Here is a 14,936-nt window from a genome sequence, read left to right as displayed (position 1 = left end):
CCCCAAAAAAAGGTTCTTTTGAAATAGTATCAATAAATCCTATGCTCTGAGCTCAGAGGAAGTTGTAGCCAAAGGAAAACAGAAAACATTTAACCTCCACCTTGTATATAAATCAGTGCAACAGATGTAAAAGTAAGTGTACATTTGGAACCTACTGACCCAGAACACCAGCACTGAACCTGTGTTTTCTTTCCTCTCCAGTATGACTCCATCCTGCGATTTTTGGTCACAAGGCACAGAACACAGAGTAGTTTTGTTCTTCTGCAAGATTCAATGAGAGAAACATTTCTTCACTGTCTTCTAATGCATCTGTTTTTCTCAGGAGAGATGAGAAAAAGTGTCATCACAGGGCAACATCCAGTATTCAAGCAATCAAAGCCACCTGGTATTCTGGTATTCTTAAATTGATTTTAAGATTGATCGGGTATTGATCAGGTATTGCCAGACCTGAAGGGAAGGGGAAAAAAAAAAAAACAAAACAAAACAAAATCACTCTAGGATTGGCCTAAGTAGTCTCTCATCAACATTCAACAGCAGTGCGATAGCAAAGAGGAGGAAAAAAAAAACACCCCACAGACACATGAGAAGGAGAAAAGATAAAAGGAGTCCTGAATGAAGAAAAATGTGTTATTTCTTAACTGAGCTGTGCATTAGGAAAAGGAAAGGGGCTCTGACATGGCCTGCAGCTCTTTGTTTATAAGAACATCCTTCCAGTGATCTGAACCAACATCAGATGGGAGCACAGAGCTGTTTTCAGCACTCTGGCTCCTATGCAAACTTAGGGAGATACTAAGTGCAAATTTGTGTGAAAAGGCTTGTTATCAAAGGCTAGGAACAGATTTTATTTCAATGCATCATGCAGAATCTTTAAATGCAATGCTAGGAAACACACTAGAGGTTTGCAGGCTTCTCAGGAGTGAAGCTCTCTTACAAGAGCTCACATGTGAGGTCTTGTAAGAGCTCATCAACATCCCAATCCTTCAGTTAAGCCTCTGTGTGCAGCCCTTTTCCATCCATCCCAACTTCAGGAATGCAGAGAGCTGTGGAAAGATGAACAGCATAACAAGAACAATTAGACACTGATTTGGTTTCTAACAAAAAAAAAAAAAAACAACCCACAAACAAACAGCAAACTAACTTATGAATACATATATAATTTATTTTTATATATAAATACTTGTAAATACATATATATTCTAGTCAACAGAAAAGCTCTTAGATGCCTTCGTTTATTTCCTTTCATTAGGAAGGTCTCAAAATCTTACTTCCTTGTTAAAGGGCTAAGTTTTGAGAGATTGACACACTCTTCATTGCCAACTAAAACTCTTTACTTTGCATAAAAACTGACAACTGTCTTCCTGTGACATAAAAATTATCTATCTGTAAGAGCAGACCCATAGCAGAATGCTTAAGTTTTAGGATCCGGCTTGTACATGGTGGAGAAAATTTCTTATGGAACAGCTGTGTTAAAATGAAAGTGAAAGCATATGTATTGCTTGAAGGATCTGGTTTCATATCACTGACACAGGCTGAAAATCATTCTTCTGAAACTGTGTTACATCAGTACAAAACTGATCTGAATTTGAACATTCAAGCTTTTTTCAGGACAAATGGAATAAATGTATGTCCTCCTACAGAGGGGCAGATTATTTTCTTTTCTTGGGCTACTTTGTTGTTCTGACTACCAAAGGAGACATTTAGGACTGTCCTTTATAAACTCTCTGTTTACCATTTTTATTTGTTTATTTGTCTATTTTTAAGCCATCCTTCTATCTTGCTTGCCTTTATAATAACAATAGGGTTTGCTTGACACCTACAGGGAGATCCTTCATGAATTTCTGCATACTATGCATCCATTTATGTATATAATGTGGCATTTAAATACAGAAATAATGCCATGCTATATTGGAGAAGATCGCATCCAACCAAGTATTTGCCTGGGAGAGATAGGAGGCTAGATAGATGGAAGTTTGGAAATGACATTAAAGGAAGGACAGGTTGCAAATTGCTTGATCAATACAGTGGAGCAATGGAGAGAAGAACTGAAAAAGTCTATATCCTATAGGGATAAGGAGGAATATGGGTCAGTGATGAGAATTCAATTGCCATAATAAAAGAGATGGAAATGAAAAAGCACATCTTTCATGCAGGGGCAATAATTGCCTTTACATCCAATGGCTAGTGCTTGAAATAAAAAAGTTATAAAAGCAGAAAAATAATATGAAAAATAATAATGAACAGTTGGGTCCCACTGTGTGTGACTGCTCTCCCTGTGCCCATTCTGCCTCTGCAAACCTCTGCCTGTGCCCAAACACATTTCTGGAGCTGGTCCATAGTTTTTCTAACAGCACTAATATTTAGTAGATATCTGCACTCCGCTGTTGCTTATATTCAGGGATCTTCAAGGGCTGTAAAAATGGCATGGATTAGATGTTCTCTACAAATGGGGAAACTGAGGCCTACAGAAAGCAGAATTTGCATATGATTCCATGGGGACTCAGTGACAGGAAGGAAAAGCTGCTACAGGAGCCTCCTTTTCAGTGAACTATCTTCACACCCTCTTTGTAGTGACCAGCCAAGTCTCAATCACCAGATGTGAAGCTTGTAGGAGGGTTTTCTGCCATAAGATAGAAAATAGCATGCAACAGCACTTCACAGGCAACCTTGGCTCTGGAGGGCAAAGGGCCGCCCCTGCAAGCTGTGGGGTTTCGCACGATCCCTGCCTATGACTGAGTGTCCTCACCCTTTCCCACCATTAGCTGTGTCCTTTAACATAAGCTCTCATGTAACGTGGTCTCTAGAGCCAAAGCAGTGAAAACATGAGGGTTCTTGCTAGAAACATGACTCAGCTTTATACCTTTTAACTCCTAGCTCCAGACACTTCTCTCAGAGAAGTTCCTATGTATCTCCCACACTCAACTACATGACTGTAACACATCTCTGTCTTCAAGAGTGTGTCTTTCTTGCAATTGTATGAATCAGATGTATAAAACATGAGCCTGCATGGAAGACTGTTGGTTCACACTCCATTACAATACAGCAACAGTTGTAACCCTTTTCATGTTCATCACATCAAATTCAGACTTTTGGAACTTCCTAACATACCTATTTTGTGGGCTGAAATTACCTGAGTGTAGGTTCTTCCTAAAGTAAAATTATTTAGGCTGCAGAAATTTTCCAGCTATTTTCAAGTGTTAACAGAAAGACACGTAAACAGGAGAAAAAGTCCTGCAAATCTAAATATTTAAGAGGTTGAGAAACAAAATAGTTCTTGATAAAAGCTGAATTTTGGCCTAAATGAGGAACATCAAATAGATTAGTCACCAAACTGCACACTTAATATTTGTTAGTCTTTTAAAATCGTACATTGGTAATATCAGGGGAGGGGGTGTCATGTACTTAAAAAAAGCCTATAATGCATAAAATTTTCACACTAATGAATCTTCCATGATACCTTATAAAAGATGATAAAGGATGCTTTACCATATAAAAGATGATAAAGGATGCTATACTGAATGTGAGTCACCATTCTCATGTGAGATCATGATAGCAATTTTTTCCTTACTGTAAATGTCCTCCTTTCCAAAGGATGTAGTTAAGGTCTTCCACAGAGTTTTAAGATGCAATTTTTATGTGAAACCAGTGACTTTGGAGTTCGCAGTTTCAAAAATCTTGACAAGATGAATGAAGTTAAAGAAATTAAAGTTCTTAAAAGGTTGCTTGGAGGTTTTGTGTAGGTCAGTCAGGGAAAAGTTATTAAATTGCTGTTTTGGTCTAATTCTCAGTTGTCTTTTACCTCTTATTTTCAAGTGTGCTTCACCATAAAAAGCAAGAGGCATATAAAGTGTTGTGAGTTTGAGTTGGAAAATATTTACAATTATTTTGCACTGGTGCATGCAGCTAAATGAAGTTCAGCACAACAGAGAACCAGTCCCCCATCTCTGTCTGCAAGAGCCCCTAGGAAGGTGTGCACTGCACAGAACTTCTGTTTATTTTGGACACACTGGGGAAAGCAAAGACAAAAGTCAAGTGCCTCTAGTCAGCCAGAAACTGGGATTGCCTGTTCAAACTATACTTTTTTTTATTATTGCTTCCATAGTCCTTTGTTTCCTATTTGAAACAAGTCAGTAGCATCTGCCTATAGCTTTATTTGTACTTGAACTTGTTCTGCCTACTAGTAGCACATTCCAGGTTGGAGAAGTCCAGAAAACCTAAATGCCTCATTACAGGTGACTCCCCAATCCTTCATGTTATTTTCATCACCAGTACATACTGAGTTCCGTTGTGGTAGGGAGGTTTTTCTTCTAATGGGTGTTTTATGGGATAATGCCAGCCTCGTTTCTCTCCCCTCAGTTTAACAGGACAGTCAAGGAGCTCTACTTTCAACTCCTCAGAATATGGGGAAAATCAAAGGAGCAAAGGAGCATGTGTTAGTGCCATGGCAGTAAAGTCAATGGGAAGCTTTACACCGGCTCCAGCAGGGTCTGGATCCCACATTTAACCAATCTGCATTTTACCTCTGTCTAGGTTCTTAAATATCCTTGACAGCATTGCATGCTAACTAGCAAAGCCCTTGAGTAGCATTTAAAAGAAGTAAGATTTGATTATATTTTGTTCACTGAGAACTATGCAGCCTTCTTACAACTCAAATACGAGTTAATGTCACTTCGCGGAAAAAGAAGGAAACCAGATCATTCGAATTACAAGATTGTTGATGGATTAATTTGTGACAGAAGAAAGTGAAAGTGAGGTGGTGACAAGGGGATTAGTTAACAAGATGCAGTAAGAATGCTAGGAGAGCTGCTCTTGCTTTACAAATACACTAGACTTTTTGAAGATATTGCTAGCATGACAGATAAAGGGAATGTAGCTGAATTATATATTTAAATTTTCCAAAGACATTTGAAAAGATACTGCACAAATGGCTTATTTTGAAAATAAAAGCCCATGTGATGAAGAGGAAGCCACAAAATGAATTAAAATGTAAGAAGAAAGGAGGGGGAATAAAGAAATAATGAATATAATACACTTAAAATGGAAGGTATTCTCCTGAGAAGTATCACAGAGCTCTGCAGGCTTAAAACAGGGCACCTGCACCTTGTTATTTAATCTGTGTAATGCTTTGCTTATAGACTCTTATTTGACTGAATTGATGAAAATAGTTTATGGGAATACTGATGTAAAAATATTTTTTTACCTTATTTATAGTATGTATACTACATTTAAAGTATGAAGCTCCTTCCTTGATATCACAGAGATGGAAGAAGAGATTAGCAAGCCCTATCATTACAAAAATCACTTGTCATGGGCTTGATTGTTACAGAAATCCTTTCCCCCTTCAGATATGGAAACTACTTTTCTGCAGTACCTCTGTTAATGGCTCACCTTACACTGAACACCTGGAATGTCTAGAAAAGAAGGGCCTGGTGGAGTCCATAACACAGAAGTGCTGCTTCTTAGTTTCTCATTTCAGCTTTTGTGAATCACTGGCTCACTATCTTCATGCATGATTGTGGTATTAGATCCCCATGCACAGAATTTGGTCCCATTAACTTTGTTCCTGCAATTTTATAATTACACTCATAGGATGTGAGAAGCAGCAATATCCCATTTTTATGGACAAAGAAAAAGATACAGGGAGAAACTTAACTGATTGGCCCTTAAAAGTAATGATATGCAGTATTGCAATATTTAATTCATCATCTAATGGAATCCTCAGTCATTAACCCTCCATGTGACTCATGAACCTAAACCTTGCCCTTTTGCAAAGAAAATTATAGAAAGACCATAGAGTAAACTGAAGTCTAAAGCACTCACAGAGCTAGGAGATCTGCATTCAAGTTCTGCCTCTGCTGGAGCTAGACCAAGAATTTTCAGTATAGTTCTGCCAGTTTCCATGTGCGTACCTTAACTGTAAAATACTTGGATTTGCAGTGAAGGGTAAATTTATCTTATTGGAATTACTATATCCTTTATAAATTATTTAGTAGGAAAAAAAGGGAGTGTCTCTTTTATCCAGCAATTTTCATCTATCACATGGAAGGTCTTGTCTTAGTTAGATCACTGTCACGAAAAAAGCAGAACAGGGATCTGAATCCAGTTTTCCTCACTCCAAGGGAAGTGATCTTAGCACTTACTCACTCTTGTGTTGGACGCACAAGTCAAAAACATTATTCAGGAAACATCTATTTAAGAGGTGTGCTTCATTAGCTCTAATTCTAAACAATGTGTCTCTACTGGACAAGGGTTAGCTCCTGTGAGCCTCTGTCCATATTCTTTTACATGGCCTTGGACATTGAGGATGGTACTTGTGCTGGTTTAAGTCTTGCGGGATCTGAGAGCACGTTGCCGTTGCCCCTCCCCCACCCGCGCCGGTTGGGCTGGAAGTTAAACACAGACCCCAGCTAAAATAACAAGAAATTTAATACAACAGAGTGACAGAACAATCTGAACAACAACAGTATCAATGGTAACAACAATAAACAGCAATAACAGTGAACAAGACAAAAGATATACAGAGAAATACCGCTAAATGGTCAAGGAGCAAGCCCGCCGCATGTATGGCAAAACCCGAAACCAGAAGCGAAAGTAAAAATGCTCCGCCCCTGGACCTGACGTCAGCATGGTATGAATAACCCGGCTGGAGATCCCTTCCCCCTCTCTCTCTGCTGGGGAAAAACTTGACTCTATCCTAGCTGAACCAGGACAGTACTTAAATATTTAAAGCCTGTTTGGAGGAACTCAAGAACTTCTGGAGACAAGACATTTGCCAGAAAACACACAGGTGAAAGAATGGAGAAACTGAACCTGTTGCTCCTAAGTCCATCTATGTATGAGACTTTCTCTTGCTAAAATGGAAAAAGAGACCGCATATTAACGCATTTCCCATGATTGGTCACAATGCAATTTGTCTCTGCCACCTCAGAATTTTGTTATTTGACTGTCTTCACATTTTCTAGTTTATTTGGTCTCCTTCATAGCCTTAGTTTTGAAGAAAATGCTGTAATTTGATAAATAGAGTGAAGTTGTTTTAGTGGTGGTACTTGTAGAGAATGACATTTCAGAGGCCACTGAAGCAGGTTTAGTGTGGTTTCCTAAATGGTTTGGAACTTTCAACCTGAATGCCATTTTCTTCCAAACCATGTTGCTGTAGGTGAGATCAGCAGAGTTGATTAAATTCTCTGGGGCCTGATCCAATAGAAAAACTCTCTTGATTTGAACAAAGTTAGGACAGACATTACATAAATAAGAAAAACACCAGGTATCAAGGATGTTCTTGCCAGCCCAGTCCATGATAAATCATTCTACACATACTCAAATTTAAACTCCTGCTTAATTCTTGTCAAATCAAATATTGCATGCAGATATTAAGAAATTTCTTGGAAGGAAAATTGTTCGATTTTGAATATGTCCAATATTTAATTTTACTGCTTGCTTAGGGCATCTGGACTTCAGTTCTCCAACATGAATCATATAACCTCATTTTTGTTGATATCCAGGCATCTGCAAAATCCTTTGGAGGACAGGACATTATGGAAGAACTTTGGCTCAGAAATTCTGAAAAGAGAATTTGCTATAAGAGATTGTGACTTAGAATACCTTTTGGTTTGTTTTTTTATTTTATAACTGGGTCATGATATGCTGTTACTTTGGGTTCTTAAAAATTTCTTTTAGCTTGAAAATTCATGAATCAACATACATAGGCACCATGAAAGCATGCTTAAATTTGTCCTCTACCTCCAAATAAATGTGTCTGTACCTGAGAGAAAGACAAAACATACATATGGTCCATAGTGAGTTTTTAACATATCTTCAAATGGCTGTTTATTGTGACTTTTAATGGTTGGAAGCCACAGTTCTTGTCTGCCATGGACAACTATATTAAAACCAGTACTACTCATTTGGCCATGAATTAAATTGCAAGCTATGCAAAAACCCAGCAGCAACTTGAAGGAGAAGAAAAAACAAAAACCAAACCAAAACCAAACCAAACCAAACAAACAAACAAAAAAGGAACAGATATGAAGTGAATTCTAGGGACAACAGGATAATTCAGAAGACATTTCTGGTATATTCTGCTATCCTTGAATTTCCTGATCTGTCTTCAAAGTTGTCATCAAATGGATTGCCTTTGTGTAATGAAGGCTATCATGCTCATCAGCAAAGATTAAAGAAGAATCACAGCCTCACTGCAAACTAAAGCTGGAAAACATTGTTGACTATTACTTCTGCCTATAAATTCAGAAGGAACAAAAACTCCAAGAAGACTCAAAATCTAACTAGCAGAAAAACAAACCTCAGGCTGCATTTCTGTTGGATACCACATGTATTTTGATTCTTTCCTCGTCTGTCTTCTTTTGAATTCAAGAAAACATCAAGGTGGCATGATTTCTGTGAACCTGTTCTACTGTGAACTGAGGATAGCTTCAGGAGTAATGTAACATGGACTTCGCATAGATCTCCAGAAATCCACTGGGAAAGACTGAAAACTTGTGGGAAGGCAGAACAAACTCTCAGTGGAAGACCTTCAGGAAACTATCCACCCATAGGCTTTCCCACTAAAGCCTCATTAATGAAGGAATGAAACAAAAAGCAGGTGTTGGTTGTAGGAGGGTTTTTTAGCCGTTCTGGGTTGCTGGCTCTGCCTTTGATGCTCTTGGCCACAACATGCATTTAACTGCCTGTTACAGTCCACTGGAATCTTAGGAAAGAGAACCCAAATATCAGGCCTATCAAAGCTCTTCTGTAACAAGCTGCAAATGGGCACTACAAGGCAGAAGATGTGTAAGTTTCATCAGCTTATATTTTGGAATTTGGCGAGTATACTAGGTATGGAATGGCTTTTTTGTTAGGGAAAATGTTAATTACTGAATAGTGATAGAAATAAGATGGGCTAATTTTCACATCAGTATAGATGCAAAATTGTTGATGCTGGCTTATTGCTACAGGGAGGTGTTAGCTGTCAGATGCTATTGATTTCAGCTTAGATGTCTTAATTAGTCAATCCTATTGATTTCAATAAGGATGTCATGAAAAGTAATTACATTCAGCATAGGCATTTTTCTATTTTAACATCTCTTCTCATTCAAAAAGCAGACTTTTAAAATTGCTAACAGCACTAATACCAAGAAGGCAACCAGATTATTTGGTTTAAGAATCAAACTAGACTCCTAAGACCACTTATCGTTTTGACAGTTTTTGAAACAGACCACCAGAGCTATACTCAAAACTGTCAAAAAAAGTTGTGTTTCAATACTGCTTCTTCCCCAAGGCCTGATTACAGTTTGGTATTCTTAACTTACTTATTGAATTTTCCCTCAAGTAGTCTTTGTGCCTGAAAATTGTTGAACTGTTCCATCATATTAGTAAGAAGTGGCTTGTTCTAGTATAGTACAACAAGGACAACAATGTTCAACCAGTGTTATGTCACTTCATTCATTTTTCACCTCTTTTCACTTCTGTATTTCATCTCTGACAAGATCTTCTCTATGTATTTGTATGATCAGAGTCAGGAAAGTTAGGTTTTGGTGCACTGAATATGGATCAAAGAGTCTTTTTATCTAAAAAGCTTGCATTTGGATAAAATCAATATACATATTTTATAAAACATTTCAGTTTAGTCTCAAGTGCTGTTTGGGTCATTCTTTAATTTAAAATTAATCACATTTTACAGACAGAAGAGTCCAAGTAAAAGTATTAATTCATGGAAAAATGCTAACCTCACTTGCATGTGAATGTATTTGTACAAACTGTAAGAGAAGTTTTCCAGAACTAGGACAGCAGAAAACATTTCTTCTGCTGCTCTTATTTAAATAATATAAAAAGGGAGAAGAAGAAAATAAAATAATAAAGCCAGCAGGTCTTCATGAAAGGTACCAAAGTTTGCTAGGAAGTCTTTTTAATGTAAAAAAGTAGAGCACAAAATTTTGACCACACAATGGCTCTATCTGTGTGACTCTTACTGCTTTTGCAAGTAAAGATTAGCACATTATTTCAGTGTTTCACTTTTACTGAGCCTGCCCCTAGTATTCCAGTTAAGGCCAGTTGTATATGAGTGGCTTTCCAGTGTGAAGACCAAAAGCAGGTCCTTAGTTTTAGGAGTTGGGTAGATTATTTTAGGGGTTAGGAATTCTAGTTTTGCAAGAAGAACTGCACAGAGATCATGAATATATATTACAACCAAAAAGCAGCAGCCTGATGTCATGAAGTTTGACAACAAACAGTGGCATCCAGTTTCAGAGGAAATTTCAGACTTAAAAAGGAAAAACTCCATACTTCCTTGCCCATTCCTAAATTACTTTTCCCCCTCCTAATGTTGAGACTGTGGAAAGTAAAACAGAATATAAAATGGGCATGCAAGAATCAGAGAAATTTTTTCTTGACAGGTTGGCTCAATACAACAGACTGCATAGTCATGATGATCCTTGATTGTCATCTGATCAGTCCTTGGAGCCTCATTGAAATAAAACCTTACCCCTTCCTATTAGTCTAGAAGTAGCACTGATGAGCTGCAAGGCTACTTCATGTAATCTCCTTGCAGTGTTACCTGCTTGTTTTGAGAAGTAAGGGGTGAAACAGTCTAAAGAGATTCACTGTAACTTGTATCCATGACATTGTGGTCTTGTGCACATGCCCTGCTTTCATGGAAGAATAATACCATTTTCCAAACAATTTATACAGAAGAAGGAGTTGATGGCAGTTCATGGACTAATTTCCAACACTAGAAGAAGAAACACTGTATGAAAACCTTCTTCATTTAGACTTGATTCTGGTACTTTATGAACCTAATACTTGGTTCAGATAGTGGTACTGAATGCATATCAAAGGTTCTGGGAATCACGGAGTCTATAATATCTACCAGGAAAATGAACAACCTGTAAAGTGTGTTGGGCCAGATTTATATCAGCAGTAATTGTCTGACTATGTAAACCTGTACCATGTCTATTATAATAAATATTAGCTTATCATAGAACTGAGATTGGTTTCCTAAAGTATGAACTTTTATAAATTCATTGTTCAAGCATCATTCATTTCAGTGTCTGAATGTGATGTGTTATGTAATTGTATTACTATTTTACTTTTCTATAAAAACACCAGTTTCCTGGCACGGCATATTCTACTTGCTTCTATATTGCAGTCAGATGGCTTTTGTTTCTCAGACCTTCTGAGCACCCACTGTTTTCATTGGGATGAACAGGACTGGTACAAGTACCAGTATCTCAGTATCATATCTCAGGAGATAAGGAAAAAAACAAAAAAAACAAAAAACCCACCCCAAATCTTACCCTGAGAATACCTATAGAAATTCAGTTGTGACAGAAATATATAGGAAATCTTTCTGTTTAGGATTTTACATTTTAATAATCTATAAGTTTATTTTGTTTCACATTTTCTGAAGGCCATTTTTGAATCTTGCTATATTTGTACTCTATTTCTGTATCAGCTTCTTCTTCCTTGAGATATCAAATCTTCCTCTTTCTTTTTGTGCTTTAGATTTCTCCCCAAAAGTCCAAGCTGTGAAAACTGACCATGAAGTTCAATAATATAATAAAGAAATTCTCAGTGAGCTTTGTGGCTACCATTTTAATACTCCCTGTATCTGTTTTTTATTCAGGTGCACAAGTAAAAAATAATACGATCACTCAGATCTTTACAGATACTGTGACTATTGTATTTATAGTGTGCAAGATCTAATAGATCTGTGTCTGCAATGAACACTATTTTAAAACTGGAGCATCTTTTTTTGCAAAATGACTAGGCCAGAAAGTTTTCTCTGTATTACCTTCTGAGATCCTTTAGGATCATCCTCACAAATTGGAGTTTAGTTCAGTGTGTAAATTAGGGTGGCAGTGTGCTAAACTTTTATGATTATGAGGGGAAAAAATGGTGTCTTCAGGTGTTACAATAAGCTGGAGTTTCTGTGGAAGAAAGAAAAAAACATCTGATTTTGTATAGCTAAGTTTGGGTATACATAAGATGTAAAATGATACTGGTCCGTGCAGAGACCAGTTTCTTCCTAAAGCTACTGAAACATTGAGAATAATTCAATGTTCATTGTATAATTGAGAGAACCAAGAAGCTGAATCTGCGAAGAATTCCTAAAACATTGTGCCAGTCTTTATGTGCATATGACAGTTGATCAATTTACTGTAAAAATATATACAAATACAATTTCATATGCGTATGCACCATAATATGCATACTTTATTTAAATAAAGTCCCAAATATACACATTTAAAACAAATAAATATCTAAAAATGTTGCAACAGAAACTTTTCTATCAAAAAATATAATTCTGAAGGGTCTGAACATCAATATACATCAGAGTTCAATTCTTTCTAGTAATATGGAATTGTTTTTATTTCTCTTTTAGATTGCTTTTGTCCCACTAAAGTGAATTGGAGTTGTGGGTTATTTTGTGTGCTGATGTGTGTAAGTGTTATGTTTTAGAAATATGGCATCTCAATTTCTTATTCATCTCCTATATAAATCTCTTGCCTGTGGAGTTCTTACAAAACATTTAGGTTGTAACCTAAAAAAAAATAGGTTATTAATAGCCATCTGACATCATTTCATGAATAAGTCAAAGATCAAAAGCAGCAAATTAAAAAATCTCCATTTTATCTTTGGTCAGAAAGATACTACGAAAAATAGGGACTGTCAAAGGTAACACTGAACTAATGAGCAAAGTCAGAGACAAAATACTGTAGAACTGGAGGCAGGAGCTGTATGCATCCTGCAGGTCCTGCTCTTCCCTAATTATTGCAATTGTATGCAATTTTTAGGAATATATTAAAGTTTGAAGTAGAGAAGACTGCCTTACATTAGGGCTCCGCTGGGTCCTGGGCTCCAGCACGGTCTGATGCTCTGTGGCCACTGCACTGCCACAGGCTCACCCAGGCTGTGGGACCCCCAGTAGCTGCTGGCCAGCAAGGCAGGCAGCTAAGGGGTGTGCTCAGTCCTAGAGATGAAAAGTAGCCATCACAGGGATGTGAGAGGGAGAGAAATATGTTTACAGAAGAAATATCCTGATCTCATGGGCAGTTCCTCTTTTCCCTCTGGGAAAACTTTTTTAAGTTTTACTACCATAGGTTTCAAAGATAATAACTACAATTTTCTTCCTCTCCTCTGCTCCCATTTTCATATCACCAAGAAACATGAGTGGTGTTTTCTTACTTGTCCTTTTAACTGCACTGAAATTCACTTGTTCATTCCTATTTTTCTTTTTTGTCTCTTACTGAGAGAAAGACTGTTTATTACCTTCACCCTTGTAACTTTTAAGTTACTTTAATAGACTAAAAAGGTTTTTTGGAAGACCAAATATATTTCTACTTTCCTTTTCTAGTATTTTGTTAGTATGCTCAGGAGAACTTTAGTATATAAAGCTCTGATTCGTCAGATCACTTAATCCCAAGTTTAAATCTTTTTGAAACACACAATTAGGTGGGTGTTCTACTGAGTCAGTTCTTTAAGATGTGATTTTCTTTTATGAAAGTGATGTGGGTTGTAATAAAATGAAATGACCATCGAACTGGTTCAAAATTGTGCATTTAATTTCTGTGGTGGTTTGTTTTTTTTTTTTTTCACTGTGCCTGATAAGATTAATATAACTGTAACTCTCAGTATCATTTTATACACTTTATTCAGAAGAAAGACATATATTGTCTCTTTGTCAGTTGTGTAAGACCGAATGCAAAGAACAACAGACTCTCTTGGTTATAGTTCAAGTATCTGCATGTCAGTACATTAAGCTGATTGACCTCAATGTGTCTATCTTTCAGTTAGTGGAATCCTTATTTTGCCTTGATTGCCTCTCTGAGACATACATACAGACTAGGGTTGTGCAGTCTTCTAGCATTTATGGCCAGATGATCTTCCGACCTCCATCCTCTAGAGGAGGAATGAACAGTCTGTGGCCTGTGCTGTTCCCCATGGCATGTCAACCTCCCATGAACCCTAGAGTGTCAGATGGACTTTTCTACTGGGAGGGAGAAGGGCCAAGGTCTGAAGCACAGTGTCACGTTGAAACTCACAGGCTCACACTGATTTTCACATTGAAGCTGGCAGAATGCATACGGCCAAATACAGGATTGCACACATTTAGATCTATTGCACTGTCCCTTGAAGGTCTGACAGGTAAAAAATGTTTTCCAAACACAGAGAATATGGACAAACCTGTAAGGCTTAAGAGATTAGAGTAAGTTATTGGTACTGAGGTGGTATTGGTTTGTCAGTGTACCAGCCCTGGAGACAAATTGGCTCCAGTGACACCCTCTCCTGATGCATTTGTATCACCACAAGTGACTGAATCACAGTGATGCTCTGCTTCCACTGAGAACTTGTTCCTTCATTTTTTTTAATGGAAAAATTGCCCGCATATACATCATATCAGCTGCCTTTACTCCTCTCTACATAGTAAATAAAGGAGATAAGCAAAACCAAAAGCAAAACCAAAAATCAAAAAGCCTCATCCAACTCAAAGCTAAGTCCAGAACTGCCCAGTGTTCATGAAGCTTCAAGTCAGATCTTGAACAGGGTTTCACATATCCAGTAGTCCTCTCTTCAAGGCTAAAAATTGACCTTCCTTTCTGAAGAAAGAGTAAGGGAAGGTTCCGGGCCATTATGGAAATGCATTTCTAGTTAGTCCCTTGAGGTCTTCTGTCTAGTTACTTCAACAAGTGTCCTGTCAGTTCTTCTGTACACTCACTAGATGACACTGTGGATGTCTGAGGTTAGTTGTACAACACTTTATCACCTTTTTGGGCACCAATACAAACCTCTGCTCTGTGAAAAGATAAATATGTACCAGAAAGAAAAGGATTGTGCCATACATTTTTGTGGCACAGATGAATGTTTGTAAAAGTGCAATGTCCAAATATAAGGAAGTGTTTTAAGATGCATTAACTACTACCAAAAAAAAAAAAAAAAAAAAAAAA

This window comes from Athene cunicularia, assembly GCF_003259725.1.
Source record: "Athene cunicularia isolate RWA chromosome 2 unlocalized genomic scaffold, athCun1 chr2_part1, whole genome shotgun sequence".
NCBI classification, from domain to species: Eukaryota; Metazoa; Chordata; class Aves; order Strigiformes; family Strigidae; genus Athene; species Athene cunicularia.
This window is presented reverse-complemented; position numbering follows the sequence as displayed.